The sequence below is a fragment of the Phyllobates terribilis genome, unplaced genomic scaffold (assembly GCF_046119375.1).
Source record: "Phyllobates terribilis strain yellow unplaced genomic scaffold, ASM4611937v1 Scaffold_11__3_contigs__length_659146591, whole genome shotgun sequence".
NCBI lineage: Eukaryota > Metazoa > Chordata > Amphibia > Anura > Dendrobatidae > Phyllobates > Phyllobates terribilis.
This window is the reverse complement of record NW_027362771.1, coordinates 571,984,385-572,003,822: the sequence shown is the minus strand read 5'-3', so window position 1 is coordinate 572,003,822 and position 19,438 is coordinate 571,984,385. Positions and strand designations below refer to the sequence as shown.

General features: G+C 41.6%; 6 non-coding genes across 6 annotated transcripts; all 6 read left to right on the top strand.

Moving 5' to 3' along the window:
• The first annotated feature begins 79 nt into the window (after nucleotides 1-79).
• On the top strand, nucleotides 80-152 carry TRNAM-CAU (transfer RNA methionine (anticodon CAU)). The gene has a single exon. It is a non-coding gene; the product is annotated as a tRNA-Met (tRNA).
• Nucleotides 153-1,783: 1,631 nt separating this feature from the next.
• On the top strand, nucleotides 1,784-1,856 carry TRNAM-CAU (transfer RNA methionine (anticodon CAU)). The gene has a single exon. It is a non-coding gene; the product is annotated as a tRNA-Met (tRNA).
• A 3,335-nt stretch (nucleotides 1,857-5,191) lies between these two features.
• TRNAM-CAU (transfer RNA methionine (anticodon CAU)) lies at nucleotides 5,192-5,264 on the top strand. The gene has a single exon. It is a non-coding gene; the product is annotated as a tRNA-Met (tRNA).
• Nucleotides 5,265-10,301: 5,037 nt separating this feature from the next.
• Nucleotides 10,302-10,374, top strand: TRNAM-CAU (transfer RNA methionine (anticodon CAU)). The gene has a single exon. It is a non-coding gene; the product is annotated as a tRNA-Met (tRNA).
• Nucleotides 10,375-15,413: 5,039 nt separating this feature from the next.
• TRNAM-CAU (transfer RNA methionine (anticodon CAU)) lies at nucleotides 15,414-15,486 on the top strand. Its single transcript has one exon. It is a non-coding gene; the product is annotated as a tRNA-Met (tRNA).
• A 1,631-nt stretch (nucleotides 15,487-17,117) lies between these two features.
• Nucleotides 17,118-17,190, top strand: TRNAM-CAU (transfer RNA methionine (anticodon CAU)). The gene has a single exon. It is a non-coding gene; the product is annotated as a tRNA-Met (tRNA).
• Nucleotides 17,191-19,438: the final 2,248 nt, after the last annotated feature.

The following is a 19,438-nucleotide window of genomic DNA, read 5'->3' as shown; positions in this document are numbered from 1 at the left end:
TAATGTCTCAGTGACATTATGAAAAAAAAAAGTTTTCTGCTATGCACAATAAACTTCTGCAGATCTGCAGGTACAGCTTGCCTCGTTAGCGCAGTAGGTAGCGCGTCAGTCTCATAATCTGAAGGTCGTGAGTTCGAGCCTCACACGGGGCACTGTTCCCTCCTTTTCTCGAGAGATTTTGTCACCAACTTAGAACTTTTCCATTCAATTCTACAACTTTTTCCATTAGAAAGGAAATGGGAATCCAAATAACTTACCGGACCCATGAGTTGTTGAGTCCCTTGACACTTTAGTGTAAAAAGGGGTGGTTGAGAATGAGTTGAGCTACGAATCCAAATTGAATCTTGTGTGAAGGGTCAGAATGAAGTGCCAAAACGCGGGCGTTCAGCATTTTTGCCTGAAAAACACAAATCCTACTTGAAATACGTTTGACTAAAAAACACGCGTCAGTTTTTGAATGTTGGCAGCGGTGCAGAAAAAGATGTGTTCCCATACCAGTAGTCGAACTCGGGCCGCCTGGGTGAAAACCAGGAATCCTAACCGCTAGACCATATGGGAGAAGATGTACTGCCAGCTCACTTACAATATGAAAAAAAAGAGGTGTACTGCTTTGCACAAGCAACTTCCGCAGATTATTACGTGCATTTTGCCTCGTTAGCGCAGCAGGTAGCGCGTCAGTCTCGTAATCTGAAGGTCATGAGTTCGATTCTCACATGGGGCACTGGTACCATGTTTCCTTAACTGATTTTGCCACCATCTTGGCTAGAGAGTCACAGCTCTTTTCCATTCAGTAGCAAAACATCACCAATTGATGGAAGGGGAGCTCCAATGACAAACAGGGATAAAGGCTTGTTGAGTCCCTTAACACCCAGGAATTAAAAGTGAGAGATATGAATGGTTTGAGATATGACATCAAATAAGCTTTTGTGCAAATAAATATCCAAAAAACCTGGTGGTCTGCATTTTTGGCTGCAAAGAGCAGTTCCAACCTAAACTGATTCTGTCTGCAAGGCACGTGTTGGCTTTGGAATGTGGACACTAGTCCCCAAAAAAAAGTCTCTCCCATAGCAGGAATCGAACCAGTCAACCAGGAATACTAACTAAGTCTTTCTCCACATGGTGTAAGCAGTACAGTAAACAGCAAGACAGGTGTAAAAAAAAAAAAAAAAAAAAAAAAAAAAGAGTGTTTTGCTTTGAATACAAAACATCAACATTACAAGAGCTGAAACACGCTACATGGTCAAGGTTTTTGGCACGTCAGTTGAATAATTTGAAGATCATGAGTTTTTTGCTCACACGTGGCATCCTCCTTTTCTCAAGAGATTTTGTCACTAACTCTGAACTTTCCAATTCAGTTCTAAACTGTTTCTGATTAGAAAGAACATGGGAGCCCTAATGACAGACAGGACACATGGCTTGTTGAGTCCCTTGACACTTTTGTGTAAAACTGTGTAGTTGAAAAAGGCTTAAGCTATGAAACAAAAGGAAATCTTTTGCAAAAGTCATAATGCATCGCCAATGTTAAGTATTTTTGTTGCAAAGTGAAAATCTACCAGAAACATTTTTGATTGAAAAACACGTGTCAGTCTTTGAATGGTGGCAGTAGCTAAGATAAAGATGCATTCCCATACCGGGAGTCGAACCCAGGCCACCTGGGTGAGAGCCAGGAATCCTAACCGCTAGACCATATGGGAAAAGATGCACTAATGTCTCAGTGACATTATGAAAAAAAAAAGTTTTCTGCTATGCACAATAAACTTCTGCAGATCTGCAGGTACAGCTTGCCTCGTTAGCGCAGTAGGTAGCGCGTCAGTCTCATAATCTGAAGGTCGTGAGTTCGAGCCTCACACGGGGCACTGTTCCCTCCTTTTCTCGAGAGATTTTGTCACCAACTTAGAACTTTTCCATTCAATTCTACAACTTTTTCCATTAGAAAGGAAATGGGAATCCAAATAACTTACCGGACCCATGAGTTGTTGAGTCCCTTGACACTTTAGTGTAAAAAGGGGTGGTTGAGAATGAGTTGAGCTACGAATCCAAATTGAATCTTGTGTGAAGGGTCAGAATGAAGTGCCAAAACGCGGGCGTTCAGCATTTTTGCCTGAAAAACACAAATCCTACTTGAAATACGTTTGACTAAAAAACACGCGTCAGTTTTTGAATGTTGGCAGCGGTGCAGAAAAAGATGTGTTCCCATACCAGTAGTCGAACTCGGGCCGCCTGGGTGAAAACCAGGAATCCTAACCGCTAGACCATATGGGAGAAGATGTACTGCCAGCTCACTTACAATATGAAAAAAAAGAGGTGTACTGCTTTGCACAAGCAACTTCCGCAGATTATTACGTGCATTTTGCCTCGTTAGCGCAGCAGGTAGCGCGTCAGTCTCGTAATCTGAAGGTCATGAGTTCGATTCTCACATGGGGCACTGGTACCATGTTTCCTTAACTGATTTTGCCACCATCTTGGCTAGAGAGTCACAGCTCTTTTCCATTCAGTAGCAAAACATCACCAATTGATGGAAGGGGAGCTCCAATGACAAACAGGGATAAAGGCTTGTTGAGTCCCTTAACACCCAGGAATTAAAAGTGAGAGATATGAATGGTTTGAGATATGACATCAAATAAGCTTTTGTGCAAATAAATATCCAAAAAACCTGGTGGTCTGCATTTTTGGCTGCAAAGAGCAGTTCCAACCTAAACTGATTCTGTCTGCAAGGCACGTGTTGGCTTTGGAATGTGGACACTAGTCCCCAAAAAAAAGTCTCTCCCATAGCAGGAATCGAACCAGTCAACCAGGAATACTAACTAAGTCTTTCTCCACATGGTGTAAGCAGTACAGTAAACAGCAAGACAGGTGTAAAAAAAAAAAAAAAAAAAAAAAAAAAAGAGTGTTTTGCTTTGAATACAAAACATCAACATTACAAGAGCTGAAACACGCTACATGGTCAAGGTTTTTGGCACGTCAGTTGAATAATTTGAAGATCATGAGTTTTTTGCTCACACGTGGCATCCTCCTTTTCTCAAGAGATTTTGTCACTAACTCTGAACTTTCCAATTCAGTTCTAAACTGTTTCCGATTAGAAAGAACATGGGAGCCCTAATGACAGACAGGACACATGGCTTGTTGAGTCCCTTGACACTTTTGTGTAAAACTGTGTAGGTGAAAAAGGCTTAAGCTATGAAACAAAAGGAAATCTTTTGCAAAAGTCATAATGCATCGCCAATGTTAAGTATTTTTGTTGCAAAGTGAAAATCTACCAGAAACATTTTTGATTGAAAAACACGTGTCAGTCTTTGAATGGTGGCAGTAGCTAAGATAAAGATGCATTCCCATACCGGGAGTCGAACCCAGGCCACCTGGGTGAGAGCCAGGAATCCTAACCGCTAGACCATATGGGAAAAGATGCACTAATGTCTCAGTGACATTATGAAAAAAAAAAGTTTTCTGCTATGCACAATAAACTTCTGCAGATCTGCAGGTACAGCTTGCCTCGTTAGCGCAGTAGGTAGCGCGTCAGTCTCATAATCTGAAGGTCGTGAATTTGAGCCTCACACGGGGCACTGTTCCCTCCTTTTCTCGAGAGATTTTGTCACCAACTTAGAACTTTTCCATTCAATTCTACAACTTTTTCCATTAGAAAGGAAATGGGAATCCAAATAACTTACCGGACCCATGAGTTGTTGAGTCCCTTGACACTTTAGTGTAAAAAGGGGTGGTTGAGAATGAGTTGAGCTACGAATCCAAATTGAATCTTGTGTGAAGGGTCAGAATGAAGTGCCAAAACGCGGGCGTTCAGCATTTTTGCCTGAAAAAAACAAATCCTACTTGAAATACGTTTGACTAAAAAACACGCGTCAGTTTTTGAATGTTGGCAGCGGTGCAGAAAAAGATGTGTTCCCATACCAGTAGTCGAACTCGGGCCGCCTGGGTGAAAACCAGGAATCCTAACCGCTAGACCATATGGGAGAAGATGTACTGCCAGCTCACTTACAATATGAAAAAAAAGAGGTGTACTGCTTTGCACAAGCAACTTCCGCAGATTATTACGTGCATTTTGCCTCGTTAGCGCAGCAGGTAGCGCGTCAGTCTCGTAATCTGAAGGTCATGAGTTCGATTCTCACATGGGGCACTGGTACCATGTTTCCTTAACTGATTTTGCCACCATCTTGGCTAGAGAGTCACAGCTCTTTTCCATTCAGTAGCAAAACATCACCAATTGATGGAAGGGGAGCTCCAATGACAAACAGGGATAAAGGCTTGTTGAGTCCCTTAACACCCAGGAATTAAAAGTGAGAGATATGAATGGTTTGAGATATGACATCAAATAAGCTTTTGTGCAAATAAATATCCAAAAAACCTGGTGGTCTGCATTTTTGGCTGCAAAGAGCAGTTCCAACCTAAACTGATTCTGTCTGCAAGGCACGTGTTGGCTTTGGAATGTGGACACTAGTCCCCAAAAAAAAGTCTCTCCCATAGCAGGAATCGAACCAGTCAACCAGGAATACTAACTAAGTCTTTCTCCACATGGTGTAAGCAGTACAGTAAACAGCAAGACAGGTGTAAAAAAAAAAAAAAAAAAAAAAAAAAAAGAGTGTTTTGCTTTGAATACAAAACATCAACATTACAAGAGCTGAAACACGCTACATGGTCAAGGTTTTTGGCACGTCAGTTGAATAATTTGAAGATCATGAGTTTTTTGCTCACACGTGGCATCCTCCTTTTCTCAAGAGATTTTGTCACTAACTCTGAACTTTCCAATTCAGTTCTAAACTGTTTCCGATTAGAAAGAACATGGGAGCCCTAATGACAGACAGGACACATGGCTTGTTGAGTCCCTTGACACTTTTGTGTAAAACTGTGTAGTTGAAAAAGGCTTAAGCTATGAAACAAAAGGAAATCTTTTGCAAAAGTCATAATGCATCGCCAATGTTAAGTATTTTTGTTGCAAAGTGAAAATCTACCAGAAACATTTTTGATTGAAAAACACGTGTCAGTCTTTGAATGGTGGCAGTAGCTAAGATAAAGATGCATTCCCATACCGGGAGTCGAACCCAGGCCACCTGGGTGAGAGCCAGGAATCCTAACCGCTAGACCATATGGGAAAAGATGCACTAATGTCTCAGTGACATTATGAAAAAAAAAAGTTTTCTGCTATGCACAATAAACTTCTGCAGATCTGCAGGTACAGCTTGCCTCGTTAGCGCAGTAGGTAGCGCGTCAGTCTCATAATCTGAAGGTCGTGAGTTCGAGCCTCACACGGGGCACTGTTCCCTCCTTTTCTCGAGAGATTTTGTCACCAACTTAGAACTTTTCCATTCAATTCTACAACTTTTTCCATTAGAAAGGAAATGGGAATCCAAATAACTTACCGGACCCATGAGTTGTTGAGTCCCTTGACACTTTAGTGTAAAAAGGGGTGGTTGAGAATGAGTTGAGCTACGAATCCAAATTGAATCTTGTGTGAAGGGTCAGAATGAAGTGCCAAAACGCGGGCGTTCAGCATTTTTGCCTGAAAAAAACAAATCCTACTTGAAATACGTTTGACTAAAAAACACGCGTCAGTTTTTGAATGTTGGCAGCGGTGCAGAAAAGGATGTGTTCCCATACCAGTAGTCGAACTCGGGCCGCCTGGGTGAAAACCAGGAATCCTAACCGCTAGACCATATGGGAGAAGATGTACTGCCAGCTCACTTACAATATGAAAAAAAAGAGGTGTACTGCTTTGCACAAGCAACTTCCGCAGATTATTACGTGCATTTTGCCTCGTTAGCGCAGCAGGTAGCGCGTCAGTCTCGTAATCTGAAGGTCATGAGTTCGATTCTCACATGGGGCACTGGTACCATGTTTCCTTAACTGATTTTGCCACCATCTTGGCTAGAGAGTCACAGCTCTTTTCCATTCAGTAGCAAAACATCACCAATTGATGGAAGGGGAGCTCCAATGACAAACAGGGATAAAGGCTTGTTGAGTCCCTTAACACCCAGGAATTAAAAGTGAGAGATATGAATGGTTTGAGATATGACATCAAATAAGCTTTTGTGCAAATAAATATCCAAAAAACCTGGTGGTCTGCATTTTTGGCTGCAAAGAGCAGTTCCAACCTAAACTGATTCTGTCTGCAAGGCACGTGTTGGCTTTGGAATGTGGACACTAGTCCCCAAAAAAAAGTCTCTCCCATAGCAGGAATCGAACCAGTCAACCAGGAATACTAACTAAGTCTTTCTCCACATGGTGTAAGCAGTACAGTAAACAGCAAGACAGGTGTAAAAAAAAAAAAAAAAAAAAAAAAAAAGAGTGTTTTGCTTTGAATACAAAACATCAACATTACAAGAGCTGAAACACGCTACATGGTCAAGGTTTTTGGCACGTCAGTTGAATAATTTGAAGATCATGAGTTTTTTGCTCACACGTGGCATCCTCCTTTTCTCAAGAGATTTTGTCACTAACTCTGAACTTTCCAATTCAGTTCTAAACTGTTTCCGATTAGAAAGAACATGGGAGCCCTAATGACAGACAGGACACATGGCTTGTTGAGTCCCTTGACACTTTTGTGTAAAACTGTGTAGGTGAAAAAGGCTTAAGCTATGAAACAAAAGGAAATCTTTTGCAAAAGTCATAATGCATCGCCAATGTTAAGTATTTTTGTTGCAAAGTGAAAATCTACCAGAAACATTTTTGATTGAAAAACACGTGTCAGTCTTTGAATGGTGGCAGTAGCTAAGATAAAGATGCATTCCCATACCGGGAGTCGAACCCAGGCCACCTGGGTGAGAGCCAGGAATCCTAACCGCTAGACCATATGGGAAAAGATGCACTAATGTCTCAGTGACATTATGAAAAAAAAAAGTTTTCTGCTATGCACAATAAACTTCTGCAGATCTGCAGGTACAGCTTGCCTCGTTAGCGCAGTAGGTAGCGCGTCAGTCTCATAATCTGAAGGTCGTGAATTTGAGCCTCACACGGGGCACTGTTCCCTCCTTTTCTCGAGAGATTTTGTCACCAACTTAGAACTTTTCCATTCAATTCTACAACTTTTTCCATTAGAAAGGAAATGGGAATCCAAATAACTTACCGGACCCATGAGTTGTTGAGTCCCTTGACACTTTAGTGTAAAAAGGGGTGGTTGAGAATGAGTTGAGCTACGAATCCAAATTGAATCTTGTGTGAAGGGTCAGAATGAAGTGCCAAAACGCGGGCGTTCAGCATTTTTGCCTGAAAAAAACAAATCCTACTTGAAATACGTTTGACTAAAAAACACGCGTCAGTTTTTGAATGTTGGCAGCGGTGCAGAAAAAGATGTGTTCCCATACCAGTAGTCGAACTCGGGCCGCCTGGGTGAAAACCAGGAATCCTAACCGCTAGACCATATGGGAGAAGATGTACTGCCAGCTCACTTACAATATGAAAAAAAAGAGGTGTACTGCTTTGCACAAGCAACTTCCGCAGATTATTACGTGCATTTTGCCTCGTTAGCGCAGCAGGTAGCGCGTCAGTCTCGTAATCTGAAGGTCATGAGTTCGATTCTCACATGGGGCACTGGTACCATGTTTCCTTAACTGATTTTGCCACCATCTTGGCTAGAGAGTCACAGCTCTTTTCCATTCAGTAGCAAAACATCACCAATTGATGGAAGGGGAGCTCCAATGACAAACAGGGATAAAGGCTTGTTGAGTCCCTTAACACCCAGGAATTAAAAGTGAGAGATATGAATGGTTTGAGATATGACATCAAATAAGCTTTTGTGCAAATAAATATCCAAAAAACCTGGTGGTCTGCATTTTTGGCTGCAAAGAGCAGTTCCAACCTAAACTGATTCTGTCTGCAAGGCACGTGTTGGCTTTGGAATGTGGACACTAGTCCCCAAAAAAAAGTCTCTCCCATAGCAGGAATCGAACCAGTCAACCAGGAATACTAACTAAGTCTTTCTCCACATGGTGTAAGCAGTACAGTAAACAGCAAGACAGGTGTAAAAAAAAAAAAAAAAAAAAAAAAAAAAGAGTGTTTTGCTTTGAATACAAAACATCAACATTACAAGAGCTGAAACACGCTACATGGTCAAGGTTTTTGGCACGTCAGTTGAATAATTTGAAGATCATGAGTTTTTTGCTCACACGTGGCATCCTCCTTTTCTCAAGAGATTTTGTCACTAACTCTGAACTTTCCAATTCAGTTCTAAACTGTTTCCGATTAGAAAGAACATGGGAGCCCTAATGACAGACAGGACACATGGCTTGTTGAGTCCCTTGACACTTTTGTGTAAAACTGTGTAGGTGAAAAAGGCTTAAGCTATGAAACAAAAGGAAATCTTTTGCAAAAGTCATAATGCATCGCCAATGTTAAGTATTTTTGTTGCAAAGTGAAAATCTACCAGAAACATTTTTGATTGAAAAACACGTGTCAGTCTTTGAATGGTGGCAGTAGCTAAGATAAAGATGCATTCCCATACCGGGAGTCGAACCCAGGCCACCTGGGTGAGAGCCAGGAATCCTAACCGCTAGACCATATGGGAAAAGATGCACTAATGTCTCAGTGACATTATGAAAAAAAAAAGTTTTCTGCTATGCACAATAAACTTCTGCAGATCTGCAGGTACAGCTTGCCTCGTTAGCGCAGTAGGTAGCGCGTCAGTCTCATAATCTGAAGGTCGTGAATTTGAGCCTCACACGGGGCACTGTTCCCTCCTTTTCTCGAGAGATTTTGTCACCAACTTAGAACTTTTCCATTCAATTCTACAACTTTTTCCATTAGAAAGGAAATGGGAATCCAAATAACTTACCGGACCCATGAGTTGTTGAGTCCCTTGACACTTTAGTGTAAAAAGGGGTGGTTGAGAATGAGTTGAGCTACGAATCCAAATTGAATCTTGTGTGAAGGGTCAGAATGAAGTGCCAAAACGCGGGCGTTCAGCATTTTTGCCTGAAAAAAACAAATCCTACTTGAAATACGTTTGACTAAAAAACACGCGTCAGTTTTTGAATGTTGGCAGCGGTGCAGAAAAAGATGTGTTCCCATACCAGTAGTCGAACTCGGGCCGCCTGGGTGAAAACCAGGAATCCTAACCGCTAGACCATATGGGAGAAGATGTACTGCCAGCTCACTTACAATATGAAAAAAAAGAGGTGTACTGCTTTGCACAAGCAACTTCCGCAGATTATTACGTGCATTTTGCCTCGTTAGCGCAGCAGGTAGCGCGTCAGTCTCGTAATCTGAAGGTCATGAGTTCGATTCTCACATGGGGCACTGGTACCATGTTTCCTTAACTGATTTTGCCACCATCTTGGCTAGAGAGTCACAGCTCTTTTCCATTCAGTAGCAAAACATCACCAATTGATGGAAGGGGAGCTCCAATGACAAACAGGGATAAAGGCTTGTTGAGTCCCTTAACACCCAGGAATTAAAAGTGAGAGATATGAATGGTTTGAGATATGACATCAAATAAGCTTTTGTGCAAATAAATATCCAAAAAACCTGGTGGTCTGCATTTTTGGCTGCAAAGAGCAGTTCCAACCTAAACTGATTCTGTCTGCAAGGCACGTGTTGGCTTTGGAATGTGGACACTAGTCCCCAAAAAAAAGTCTCTCCCATAGCAGGAATCGAACCAGTCAACCAGGAATACTAACTAAGTCTTTCTCCACATGGTGTAAGCAGTACAGTAAACAGCAAGACAGGTGTAAAAAAAAAAAAAAAAAAAAAAAAAAAGAGTGTTTTGCTTTGAATACAAAACATCAACATTACAAGAGCTGAAACACGCTACATGGTCAAGGTTTTTGGCACGTCAGTTGAATAATTTGAAGATCATGAGTTTTTTGCTCACACGTGGCATCCTCCTTTTCTCAAGAGATTTTGTCACTAACTCTGAACTTTCCAATTCAGTTCTAAACTGTTTCCGATTAGAAAGAACATGGGAGCCCTAATGACAGACAGGACACATGGCTTGTTGAGTCCCTTGACACTTTTGTGTAAAACTGTGTAGTTGAAAAAGGCTTAAGCTATGAAACAAAAGGAAATCTTTTGCAAAAGTCATAATGCATCGCCAATGTTAAGTATTTTTGTTGCAAAGTGAAAATCTACCAGAAACATTTTTGATTGAAAAACACGTGTCAGTCTTTGAATGGTGGCAGTAGCTAAGATAAAGATGCATTCCCATACCGGGAGTCGAACCCAGGCCACCTGGGTGAGAGCCAGGAATCCTAACCGCTAGACCATATGGGAAAAGATGCACTAATGTCTCAGTGACATTATGAAAAAAAAAAGTTTTCTGCTATGCACAATAAACTTCTGCAGATCTGCAGGTACAGCTTGCCTCGTTAGCGCAGTAGGTAGCGCGTCAGTCTCATAATCTGAAGGTCGTGAGTTCGAGCCTCACACGGGGCACTGTTCCCTCCTTTTCTCGAGAGATTTTGTCACCAACTTAGAACTTTTCCATTCAATTCTACAACTTTTTCCATTAGAAAGGAAATGGGAATCCAAATAACTTACCGGACCCATGAGTTGTTGAGTCCCTTGACACTTTAGTGTAAAAAGGGGTGGTTGAGAATGAGTTGAGCTACGAATCCAAATTGAATCTTGTGTGAAGGGTCAGAATGAAGTGCCAAAACGCGGGCGTTCAGCATTTTTGCCTGAAAAAAACAAATCCTACTTGAAATACGTTTGACTAAAAAACACGCGTCAGTTTTTGAATGTTGGCAGCGGTGCAGAAAAGGATGTGTTCCCATACCAGTAGTCGAACTCGGGCCGCCTGGGTGAAAACCAGGAATCCTAACCGCTAGACCATATGGGAGAAGATGTACTGCCAGCTCACTTACAATATGAAAAAAAAGAGGTGTACTGCTTTGCACAAGCAACTTCCGCAGATTATTACGTGCATTTTGCCTCGTTAGCGCAGCAGGTAGCGCGTCAGTCTCGTAATCTGAAGGTCATGAGTTCGATTCTCACATGGGGCACTGGTACCGTGTTTCCTTAACTGATTTTGCCACCATCTTGGCTAGAGAGTCACAGCTCTTTTCCATTCAGTAGCAAAACATCACCAATTGATGGAAGGGGAGCTCCAATGACAAACAGGGATAAAGGCTTGTTGAGTCCCTTAACACCCAGGAATTAAAAGTGAGAGATATGAATGGTTTGAGATATGACATCAAATAAGCTTTTGTGCAAATAAATATCCAAAAAACCTGGTGGTCTGCATTTTTGGCTGCAAAGAGCAGTTCCAACCTAAACTGATTCTGTCTGCAAGGCACGTGTTGGCTTTGGAATGTGGACACTAGTCCCCAAAAAAAAGTCTCTCCCATAGCAGGAATCGAACCAGTCAACCAGGAATACTAACTAAGTCTTTCTCCACATGGTGTAAGCAGTACAGTAAACAGCAAGACAGGTGTAAAAAAAAAAAAAAAAAAAAAAAAAAAAGAGTGTTTTGCTTTGAATACAAAACATCAACATTACAAGAGCTGAAACACGCTACATGGTCAAGGTTTTTGGCACGTCAGTTGAATAATTTGAAGATCATGAGTTTTTTGCTCACACGTGGCATCCTCCTTTTCTCAAGAGATTTTGTCACTAACTCTGAACTTTCCAATTCAGTTCTAAACTGTTTCCGATTAGAAAGAACATGGGAGCCCTAATGACAGACAGGACACATGGCTTGTTGAGTCCCTTGACACTTTTGTGTAAAACTGTGTAGGTGAAAAAGGCTTAAGCTATGAAACAAAAGGAAATCTTTTGCAAAAGTCATAATGCATCGCCAATGTTAAGTATTTTTGTTGCAAAGTGAAAATCTACCAGAAACATTTTTGATTGAAAAACACGTGTCAGTCTTTGAATGGTGGCAGTAGCTAAGATAAAGATGCATTCCCATACCGGGAGTCGAACCCAGGCCACCTGGGTGAGAGCCAGGAATCCTAACCGCTAGACCATATGGGAAAAGATGCACTAATGTCTCAGTGACATTATGAAAAAAAAAAGTTTTCTGCTATGCACAATAAACTTCTGCAGATCTGCAGGTACAGCTTGCCTCGTTAGCGCAGTAGGTAGCGCGTCAGTCTCATAATCTGAAGGTCGTGAATTTGAGCCTCACACGGGGCACTGTTCCCTCCTTTTCTCGAGAGATTTTGTCACCAACTTAGAACTTTTCCATTCAATTCTACAACTTTTTCCATTAGAAAGGAAATGGGAATCCAAATAACTTACCGGACCCATGAGTTGTTGAGTCCCTTGACACTTTAGTGTAAAAAGGGGTGGTTGAGAATGAGTTGAGCTACGAATCCAAATTGAATCTTGTGTGAAGGGTCAGAATGAAGTGCCAAAACGCGGGCGTTCAGCATTTTTGCCTGAAAAAAACAAATCCTACTTGAAATACGTTTGACTAAAAAACACGCGTCAGTTTTTGAATGTTGGCAGCGGTGCAGAAAAAGATGTGTTCCCATACCAGTAGTCGAACTCGGGCCGCCTGGGTGAAAACCAGGAATCCTAACCGCTAGACCATATGGGAGAAGATGTACTGCCAGCTCACTTACAATATGAAAAAAAAGAGGTGTACTGCTTTGCACAAGCAACTTCCGCAGATTATTACGTGCATTTTGCCTCGTTAGCGCAGCAGGTAGCGCGTCAGTCTCGTAATCTGAAGGTCATGAGTTCGATTCTCACATGGGGCACTGGTACCATGTTTCCTTAACTGATTTTGCCACCATCTTGGCTAGAGAGTCACAGCTCTTTTCCATTCAGTAGCAAAACATCACCAATTGATGGAAGGGGAGCTCCAATGACAAACAGGGATAAAGGCTTGTTGAGTCCCTTAACACCCAGGAATTAAAAGTGAGAGATATGAATGGTTTGAGATATGACATCAAATAAGCTTTTGTGCAAATAAATATCCAAAAAACCTGGTGGTCTGCATTTTTGGCTGCAAAGAGCAGTTCCAACCTAAACTGATTCTGTCTGCAAGGCACGTGTTGGCTTTGGAATGTGGACACTAGTCCCCAAAAAAAAGTCTCTCCCATAGCAGGAATCGAACCAGTCAACCAGGAATACTAACTAAGTCTTTCTCCACATGGTGTAAGCAGTACAGTAAACAGCAAGACAGGTGTAAAAAAAAAAAAAAAAAAAAAAAAAAAAGAGTGTTTTGCTTTGAATACAAAACATCAACATTACAAGAGCTGAAACACGCTACATGGTCAAGGTTTTTGGCACGTCAGTTGAATAATTTGAAGATCATGAGTTTTTTGCTCACACGTGGCATCCTCCTTTTCTCAAGAGATTTTGTCACTAACTCTGAACTTTCCAATTCAGTTCTAAACTGTTTCCAATTAGAAAGAACATGGGAGCCCTAATGACAGACAGGACACATGGCTTGTTGAGTCCCTTGACACTTTTGTGTAAAACTGTGTAGGTGAAAAAGGCTTAAGCTATGAAACAAAAGGAAATCTTTTGCAAAAGTCATAATGCATCGCCAATGTTAAGTATTTTTGTTGCAAAGTGAAAATCTACCAGAAACATTTTTGATTGAAAAACACGTGTCAGTCTTTGAATGGTGGCAGTAGCTAAGATAAAGATGCATTCCCATACCGGGAGTCGAACCCAGGCCACCTGGGTGAGAGCCAGGAATCCTAACCGCTAGACCATATGGGAAAAGATGCACTAATGTCTCAGTGACATTATGAAAAAAAAAAGTTTTCTGCTATGCACAATAAACTTCTGCAGATCTGCAGGTACAGCTTGCCTCGTTAGCGCAGTAGGTAGCGCGTCAGTCTCATAATCTGAAGGTCGTGAATTTGAGCCTCACACGGGGCACTGTTCCCTCCTTTTCTCGAGAGATTTTGTCACCAACTTAGAACTTTTCCATTCAATTCTACAACTTTTTCCATTAGAAAGGAAATGGGAATCCAAATAACTTACCGGACCCATGAGTTGTTGAGTCCCTTGACACTTTAGTGTAAAAAGGGGTGGTTGAGAATGAGTTGAGCTACGAATCCAAATTGAATCTTGTGTGAAGGGTCAGAATGAAGTGCCAAAACGCGGGCGTTCAGCATTTTTGCCTGAAAAAAACAAATCCTACTTGAAATACGTTTGACTAAAAAACACGCGTCAGTTTTTGAATGTTGGCAGCGGTGCAGAAAAAGATGTGTTCCCATACCAGTAGTCGAACTCGGGCCGCCTGGGTGAAAACCAGGAATCCTAACCGCTAGACCATATGGGAGAAGATGTACTGCCAGCTCACTTACAATATGAAAAAAAAGAGGTGTACTGCTTTGCACAAGCAACTTCCGCAGATTATTACGTGCATTTTGCCTCGTTAGCGCAGCAGGTAGCGCGTCAGTCTCGTAATCTGAAGGTCATGAGTTCGATTCTCACATGGGGCACTGGTACCATGTTTCCTTAACTGATTTTGCCACCATCTTGGCTAGAGAGTCACAGCTCTTTTCCATTCAGTAGCAAAACATCACCAATTGATGGAAGGGGAGCTCCAATGACAAACAGGGATAAAGGCTTGTTGAGTCCCTTAACACCCAGGAATTAAAAGTGAGAGATATGAATGGTTTGAGATATGACATCAAATAAGCTTTTGTGCAAATAAATATCCAAAAAACCTGGTGGTCTGCATTTTTGGCTGCAAAGAGCAGTTCCAACCTAAACTGATTCTGTCTGCAAGGCACGTGTTGGCTTTGGAATGTGGACACTAGTCCCCAAAAAAAAGTCTCTCCCATAGCAGGAATCGAACCAGTCAACCAGGAATACTAACTAAGTCTTTCTCCACATGGTGTAAGCAGTACAGTAAACAGCAAGACAGGTGTAAAAAAAAAAAAAAAAAAAAAAAAAAAAGAGTGTTTTGCTTTGAATACAAAACATCAACATTACAAGAGCTGAAACACGCTACATGGTCAAGGTTTTTGGCACGTCAGTTGAATAATTTGAAGATCATGAGTTTTTTGCTCACACGTGGCATCCTCCTTTTCTCAAGAGATTTTGTCACTAACTCTGAACTTTCCAATTCAGTTCTAAACTGTTTCCGATTAGAAAGAACATGGGAGCCCTAATGACAGACAGGACACATGGCTTGTTGAGTCCCTTGACACTTTTGTGTAAAACTGTGTAGTTGAAAAAGGCTTAAGCTATGAAACAAAAGGAAATCTTTTGCAAAAGTCATAATGCATCGCCAATGTTAAGTATTTTTGTTGCAAAGTGAAAATCTACCAGAAACATTTTTGATTGAAAAACACGTGTCAGTCTTTGAATGGTGGCAGTAGCTAAGATAAAGATGCATTCCCATACCGGGAGTCGAACCCAGGCCACCTGGGTGAGAGCCAGGAATCCTAACCGCTAGACCATATGGGAAAAGATGCACTAATGTCTCAGTGACATTATGAAAAAAAAAAGTTTTCTGCTATGCACAATAAACTTCTGCAGATCTGCAGGTACAGCTTGCCTCGTTAGCGCAGTAGGTAGCGCGTCAGTCTCATAATCTGAAGGTCGTGAGTTCGAGCCTCACACGGGGCACTGTTCCCTCCTTTTCTCGAGAGATTTTGTCACCAACTTAGAACTTTTCCATTCAATTCTACAACTTTTTCCATTAGAAAGGAAATGGGAATCCAAATAACTTACCGGACCCATGAGTTGTTGAGTCCCTTGACACTTTAGTGTAAAAAGGGGTGGTTGAGAATGAGTTGAGCTACGAATCCAAATTGAATCTTGTGTGAAGGGTCAGAATGAAGTGCCAAAACGCGGGCGTTCAGCATTTTTGCCTGAAAAAAACAAATCCTACTTGAAATACGTTTGACTAAAAAACACGCGTCAGTTTTTGAATGTTGGCAGCGGTGCAGAAAAGGATGTGTTCCCATACCAGTAGTCGAACTCGGGCCGCCTGGGTGAAAACCAGGAATCCTAACCGCTAGACCATATGGGAGAAGATGTACTGCCAGCTCACTTACAATATGAAAAAAAAGAGGTGTACTGCTTTGCACAAGCAACTTCCGCAGATTATTACGTGCATTTTGCCTCGTTAGCGCAGCAGGTAGCGCGTCAGTCTCGTAATCTGAAGGTCATGAGTTCGATTCTCACATGGGGCACTGGTACCATGTTTCCTTAACTGATTTTGCCACCATCTTGGCTAGAGAGTCACAGCTCTTTTCCATTCAGTAGCAAAACATCACCAATTGATGGAAGGGGAGCTCCAATGACAAACAGGGATAAAGGCTTGTTGAGTCCCTTAACACCCAGGAATTAAAAGTGAGAGATATGAATGGTTTGAGATATGACATCAAATAAGCTTTTGTGCAAATAAATATCCAAAAAACCTGGTGGTCTGCATTTTTGGCTGCAAAGAGCAGTTCCAACCTAAACTGATTCTGTCTGCAAGGCACGTGTTGGCTTTGGAATGTGGACACTAGTCCCCAAAAAAAAGTCTCTCCCATAGCAGGAATCGAACCAGTCAACCAGGAATACTAACTAAGTCTTTCTCCACATGGTGTAAGCAGTACAGTAAACAGCAAGACAGGTGTAAAAAAAAAAAAAAAAAAAAAAAAAAAAGAGTGTTTTGCTTTGAATACAAAACATCAACATTACAAGAGCTGAAACACGCTACATGGTCAAGGTTTTTGGCACGTCAGTTGAATAATTTGAAGATCATGAGTTTTTTGCTCACACGTGGCATCCTCCTTTTCTCAAGAGATTTTGTCACTAACTCTGAACTTTCCAATTCAGTTCTAAACTGTTTCCGATTAGAAAGAACATGGGAGCCCTAATGACAGACAGGACACATGGCTTGTTGAGTCCCTTGACACTTTTGTGTAAAACTGTGTAGTTGAAAAAGGCTTAAGCTATGAAACAAAAGGAAATCTTTTGCAAAAGTCATAATGCATCGCCAATGTTAAGTATTTTTGTTGCAAAGTGAAAATCTACCAGAAACATTTTTGATTGAAAAACACGTGTCAGTCTTTGAATGGTGGCAGTAGCTAAGATAAAGATGCATTCCCATACCGGGAGTCGAACCCAGGCCACCTGGGTGAGAGCCAGGAATCCTAACCGCTAGACCATATGGGAAAAGATGCACTAATGTCTCAGTGACATTATGAAAAAAAAAAGTTTTCTGCTATGCACAATAAACTTCTGCAGATCTGCAGGTACAGCTTGCCTCGTTAGCGCAGTAGGTAGCGCGTCAGTCTCATAATCTGAAGGTCGTGAGTTCGAGCCTCACACGGGGCACTGTTCCCTCCTTTTCTCGAGAGATTTTGTCACCAACTTAGAACTTTTCCATTCAATTCTACAACTTTTTCCATTAGAAAGGAAATGGGAATCCAAATAACTTACCGGACCCATGAGTTGTTGAGTCCCTTGACACTTTAGTGTAAAAAGGGGTGGTTGAGAATGAGTTGAGCTACGAATCCAAATTGAATCTTGTGTGAAGGGTCAGAATGAAGTGCCAAAACGCGGGCGTTCAGCATTTTTGCCTGAAAAAAACAAATCCTACTTGAAATACGTTTGACTAAAAAACACGCGTCAGTTTTTGAATGTTGGCAGCGGTGCAGAAAAGGATGTGTTCCCATACCAGTAGTCGAACTCGGGCCGCCTGGGTGAAAACCAGGAATCCTAACCGCTAGACCATATGGGAGAAGATGTACTGCCAGCTCACTTACAATATGAAAAAAAAGAGGTGTACTGCTTTGCACAAGCAACTTCCGCAGATTATTACGTGCATTTTGCCTCGTTAGCGCAGCAGGTAGCGCGTCAGTCTCGTAATCTGAAGGTCATGAGTTCGATTCTCACATGGGGCACTGGTACCATGTTTCCTTAACTGATTTTGCCACCATCTTGGCTAGAGAGTCACAGCTCTTTTCCATTCAGTAGCAAAACATCACCAATTGATGGAAGGGGAGCTCCAATGACAAACAGGGATAAAGGCTTGTTGAGTCCCTTAACACCCAGGAATTAAAAGTGAGAGATATGAATGGTTTGAGATATGACATCAAATAAGCTTTTGTGCAAATAAATATCCAAAAAACCTGGTGGTCTGCATTTTTGGCTGCAAAGAGCAGTTCCAACCTAAACTGATTCTGTCTGCAAGGCACGTGTTGGCTTTGGAATGTGGACACTAGTCCCCAAAAAAAAGTCTCTCCCATAGCAGGAATCGAACCAGTCAACCAGGAATACTAACTAAGTCTTTCTCCACATGGTGTAAGCAGTACAGTAAACAGCAAGACAGGTGTAAAAAAAAAAAAAAAAAAAAAAAAAAAAGAGTGTTTTGCTTTGAATACAAAACATCAACATTACAAGAGCTGAAACACGCTACATGGTCAAGGTTTTTGGCACGTCAGTTGAATAATTTGAAGATCATGAGTTTTTTGCTCACACGTGGCATCCTCCTTTTCTCAAGAGATTTTGTCACTAACTCTGAACTTTCCAATTCAGTTCTAAACTGTTTCCGATTAGAAAGAACATGGGAGCCCTAATGACAGACAGGACACATGGCTTGTTGAGTCCCTTGACACTTTTGTGTAAAACTGTGTAGGTGAAAAAGGCTTAAGCTATGAAACAAAAGGAAATCTTTTGCAAAAGTCATAATGCATCGCCAATGTTAAGTATTTTTGTTGCAAAGTGAAAATCTACCAGAAACATTTTTGATTGAAAAACACGTGTCAGTCTTTGAATGGTGGCAGTAGCTAAGATAAAGATGCATTCCCATACCGGGAGTCGAACCCAGGCCACCTGGGTGAGAGCCAGGAATCCTAACCGCTAGACCATATGGGAAAAGATGCACTAATGTCTCAGTGACATTATGAAAAAAAAAAGTTTTCTGCTATGCACAATAAACTTCTGCAGATCTGCAGGTACAGCTTGCCTCGTTAGCGCAGTAGGTAGCGCGTCAGTCTCATAATCTGAAGGTCGTGAATTTGAGCCTCACACGGGGCACTGTTCCCTCCTTTTCTCGAGAGATTTTGTCACCAACTTAGAACTTTTCCATTCAATTCTACAACTTTTTCCATTAGAAAGGAAATGGGAATCCAAATAACTTACCGGACCCATGAGTTGTTGAGTCCCTTGACACTTTAGTGTAAAAAGGGGTGGTTGAGAATGAGTTGAGCTACGAATCCAAATTGAATCTTGTGTGAAGGGTCAGAATGAAGTGCCAAAACGCGGGCGTTCAGCATTTTTGCCTGAAAAAAACAAATCCTACTTGAAATACGTTTGACTAAAAAACACGCGTCAGTTTTTGAATGTTGGCAGCGGTGCAGAAAAAGATGTGTTCCCATACCAGTAGTCGAACTCGGGCCGCCTGGGTGAAAACCAGGAATCCTAACCGCTAGACCATATGGGAGAAGATGTACTGCCAGCTCACTTACAATATGAAAAAAAAGAGGTGTACTGCTTTGCACAAGCAACTTCCGCAGATTATTACGTGCATTTTGCCTCGTTAGCGCAGCAGGTAGCGCGTCAGTCTCGTAATCTGAAGGTC